Here is a 5,011-nt window from a genome sequence, read left to right as displayed (position 1 = left end):
AGTGAAAGTGAATCGTGCGCGAACGTCGATGCTAATCTGTATTGCCAAGGCAACGTGGGCGGGGCGCCGCGCAGCAGCGCGTTCGCCGCTGAACGCACGCCTCGGGCCCCACCGCCCTGCAAGAGTGCAGGGGGGAGGGTTTGTTGCCATGGCAAATATGTTCAACAAATGTTTTTGGTTTTACTGCCATTTAGGCACATCCATAATTGCTGCTCACCTTTAGGGCCAGTTGAGTATCGTCGGCATAATTTTTAAAGAATTTGCAGGTATCATTGAGCAGAGAGGGGTTGAGCTATATGTTAAAGAGCACAGACGACAAGCTGGCATACTGCGGTACACCACATGTAATGGGGGCCAGTGGGGAGAAGGCATGGCCCCAATGGATTTTGGACCTTCGATTGGAAAGGAAAGAGTGGATCCATTTGACCTGCATGTTCGAGAGACCATAGGAGTTGGTCATGATCCAGCAGGTCGATGGCTGCGTGACAGGTTGACCAAATCATCAGGATGAGGCTGTGGACAGGTTGAGCAAGACCAGTTGTAAGAGCAAGTATAGAATTTTGCCAAAATATAATAAAAAACATTTTTTACAGCTTGTAGTGGCGTTTTGCCAGTATGTAATATGGCTTTTACCAGTGTGATATGTAGCATTGTTGGTGGCATGTAAAGTACAGGATTTACAACACAGCCAGGCCCAACTTGAAATTGCAGATATTCAGAGCACACATAGAAAAACTTAGTGTGCTGCCAGGTTCAAATAATGAAGTGCACCATGTATTTTGGATGCTTCATGTATGGAGACTACATTATAATACATAACCGACTACATTATTAACATTACTAAAATACTAATTCTAACTTCTCTAACATTAAAATGCAGTCTTCTAGGCAAAATGAGGTGAAATCCATGTTTTGGTGGCGCTGCTGAGATTAATTTTTAAATGCACACTGGCATTGTCTTCAGCTTGTGGAGAACAGAAAAAATGCAAGCGGCAGGAAACAAAGTGAAACAGTAACTCTGAGCCTAAAACTTTCATTGTTCTGAAAATGAGGGCTGATACAGAGCACATTTTTTTAATATGATTGGTGGAAATTGTAGGCAGACAAGCCATGTCAATAAGTGGATGTATAAGATTTTCTTAGTAACAAGAAATGAGGAGAGCAGTTAGTTCATGCTGGGCTGAGGAGACAGACAGAGTTTGCCAATTTACCAATGCAAGTAAAATAGCAAACAAGAGAAAGCTAGTAATAAACAGCTATAAAGCAGAGGTTTGTGCGCGGTGTGATGAATGTTTCCTTCCTTGCATGCTGATGGGAAGGTGTCTAATCTGATACATAGATTACTGGATGTACATAAGCCAGTAATGTCTAATTAGACACATAGGTTACTGGATGTACATAAGCCAGTAACACCAGCCACAAAATGTAGGTGGCGCTATGAATAAAATCATTGAGTTCTACTAGAAGTGCATACATCTGGCACTCTCTACAGACAACTAGAAGGTATTCTAATGGAAAGGAAAGGTTTGTTTTATAATAATAATAATAATTGTGGGGTTTTGGTATATAAAAAAGGAAACAAGCTCATCACTATACCAGAGGGATAAAATACTCCAAAATAAGATATCACTAAATTTACCACCAATACAAGCTAACAAAGTATGGTCACTAAAATAGTGTGATACCAGACCCACTCTAAATGTAAAACTAATTTACTGCCAAATTACCGCCAATATTTTTGCAGTAATAAAATACTGCCAAATCCCGAATTTACCATGCGTGGTGCGTTGGCCGGGAAAGTGACTGCAGAGCATCTACTGGGCATGGCAAGTGTGTCTAACACTACCATACGTGCATTAAAGTGAACCCACTTTATGAGAACAGTGTGACACTGGAAGTAAATCTCAGAATGTCTCAAATGGAGGCCACCTTCCCAGAGTTAGTGCAATATGTGGAGGCAAAGTTATATGCACATGGAACATGGTCATCAAATAACGCCACAGAGTGGCATGACCGTATTTATGGGGAAGTGCAGAAAGAACCATTGGAAAACATTTTTGCAGAAGGTAGCATAATTCAGGTCTGTCTTTTGAGATCATTAAATGCTGCTGATAAACATGCAGAGAAAGATTGTCTGATACGGCTATGTGCCAAGACATGATTAATTTTAAATAGGTCTCTGCGAATGCAGGAAAATGATACCAAGCTGATTAGCAGATTAAACGTTGAACTAGATGGAGCTAGTGAACAGGCAGAAAAGTTAAGAGCAGAACTGGAGGTATGTCAAAAGGACATGCAGTCAAAGTGTAAAGATCTCGACAGCCAATTGTCCCAAAGAAAGAAACACTTTGAGGATACTGAGCAAGAATTAAAACACTTGAAAGGATTGGTAGATCAAATTAGACAAGAGGTTATTTTGGAAATGCAAATTTTACAAAAAGAACATTTCGCAAAGGAAGGGATCTTCAAATTTCTGAACAAGAGATAGTTAAAATGTTTCAAGAAAGAGACAAGAGAGACAAAGAATTCAATGAATTACAAATGCAAATGAGCGACATGCAAACTGTGATTAATAAGATGGGTGATGAAAACAATTACTTGCTTAAGGAGGCAGATCGGCTCCTTAAAAAGTGCAAGGATTTGGAACAGCAAATATGCACTTCCAGGTCCCAGGACAAACGACAGGGCACCACATTCAATGGAATTGAATTGAATTCTATTTCTACATGGAGAGATAGTGCCCCAGTGGCTGTGCCGGTGCCTGAGCTTGGTTGTAGCGCCCTTGGGGGATTTGACACACCCATTGGGGGCTGCCACCAAACCCATATGCCTGAAACAAGGGTTGAATCACAAAGTAGTGCAATCCCAAGCATAGCAACAAGTAGCCCTATTAAAATAATGATATCAATCAAGGCCCTGATCAAACTATTCAAAAAAGGAGGGGAGTGCTGTATAGAGGACCACTTAGAAGCGGTGCACGATATATCAATTAACTCTGTATGCTCCCACAGCCAGTATCATTAGAGGATTGAATAAACAGCAGAACATGACATGGGCAGAGTTTGAAAAAGAGATTAGACGTCATTTTTCTCCATTACAGTCATTACAGGAGGCAAAGAAAGTTGCATACACGATTACGGTTGCGCCAAATACGTCCCCTCACCAGTTTTTGCAAGACTTAAAAAGAGCTTTTTCTCACTTTGATGTATCTTTTGATCCCAATTCCAATGAATTTAAAACTGCCTATTTCCATGGGTTGCAGAAAGACATTATATCACAGTTAGTCCGCAAATTTGATCGTGACAAGTCCCTTGAGTGGATTGTACACCAAAGATCAAAGCTATATGAAGTGCTATACTGTCAGGGTAGAGAGAGTGATAAAATGAAAGATACTACACCAAAATCTAAAGAATCCTTGCAATAGTAATGGAGATCAGGTCAGCTAAAAGGTCACTTGAGTCCGCTCAAAGTCCAGGCAAAAATAATGTGACACCCGAACAGAGGGGTAATCAACAGAGGTTACCACTCTCTGCACCAATGTTTCAGTCACATGATCCTAGTAATAGGGAGAGCTACTTTAGCCCTAGGTACTTAGGAGACAGGCCCATGGCAGCATATCAGCCTGATATGTCAGGTATGAACAGTAATCAGAGACAAAGCCAGGATTAAACAAGTAATGGTCCCTACCAGACATTGGGGACACAGAGCAGATTTGACACCAACACCATGATATGTGGTAATCAGGACAGACCCCGGTATGTGGATCGATTTACCTAAAATGGGAATCAGCATAGGGGACAATACCCACAAAATGAGAGACAGGACATGAGGCAGAGTATAAATTATGCCCCGTGTCAATACAATCAATCACTGCCACCGGGGGACTACAACCGAAGGATAGGTACACCGTGCTCCCTGCCCCACATGAATCAAGAGTTCAGAAACAACCCCAATCGGAATCACTCTCTTGAGAGATATCAGAATATATTCAACCAGGGGGAAAACAGCCAATATTGGCATAGGCCTCAGAGAGAAGATTCTAGAGAGATGGAAAGATTCCAGTGTCTCGAGGCCCAAGTGAAAATGTTGGCTGAACAAATAGGAAAGCTCTGTATGGCCCAAAAATAGTCATCAAAAGAGGAGGCAGAAGGCCATAGTAGTGACCGGGTGGCTTCCGATAATAATTGACTAAATCTTCATGATACCTGCAATGCTAAAAAGACAGATTGCCCTGATCTGGTTTTGCATAATGACTCTGAGCTGTTTAATGATTTAAAAATGAAAATACCTGCAAATGAACATGAGGCAGATATTGCAAATACATCTAAAAAAGAGGTTTGGCTTAACCTGGAGTTAAATCAAACATTGGAAATTTGCACAAATGAAAAAGGAAAATGAGAAAAACATGAAATTCAAAAAGAACAAAGAGACAGATTTAAGAAAGACAACTCCTGCATGGGTAAAATAATTGATCAGGGAGTAAATGTGGATGTTGGAACGCTCTCCCTAGACAATCAAGACGCTAATAAAATACAGGCAGGAAGAATAAGTACTCAAAAGGAGGGTACAGATCAATCACCTGAAGAGTTCTTTGAGCTACAGATTTTTGAGGAAGTTAAAAAGACTGGTACCATGCCAAATACCCACACGTGCTCAGAATTAGAAAATGACAAATTATCAGGAGATGTTTATATGCATATTCAGTTGGAGAATTGTAGTGTGAACTCTGATGATCCCCGGATGGAAGGGCGAACAGTGGCCACACTCCAAAGGACCTCTCAATATGGGGAAATGAGTAAGATTTCTCAAACGGAAATGGACAGAAAGGAGGGAAAAATGTCCTTTCATTTACCAATGTGCTTAGCCAAAAGTGAGAAAGGTCTGAGAAAAGTGAATCCTGAAATCAGTAAGAATTTGCACCTTTTGTGTGTGTTAGAGGAAGTTGAAGACAGATATTCTACTCCCATTACTGTGGAAGAGAATTGCAATACATTTGCATTGATTGACACAG

This window comes from Ambystoma mexicanum, chromosome 8, assembly GCF_040938575.1.
Source record: "Ambystoma mexicanum isolate Mex_15411 chromosome 8, UKY_AmexF1_1, whole genome shotgun sequence".
Classification (NCBI taxonomy): Eukaryota; Metazoa; Chordata; class Amphibia; order Caudata; family Ambystomatidae; genus Ambystoma; species Ambystoma mexicanum.
The sequence above is the reverse complement of the archived record's forward strand: the minus strand, read 5'-3'. Positions refer to the sequence as shown.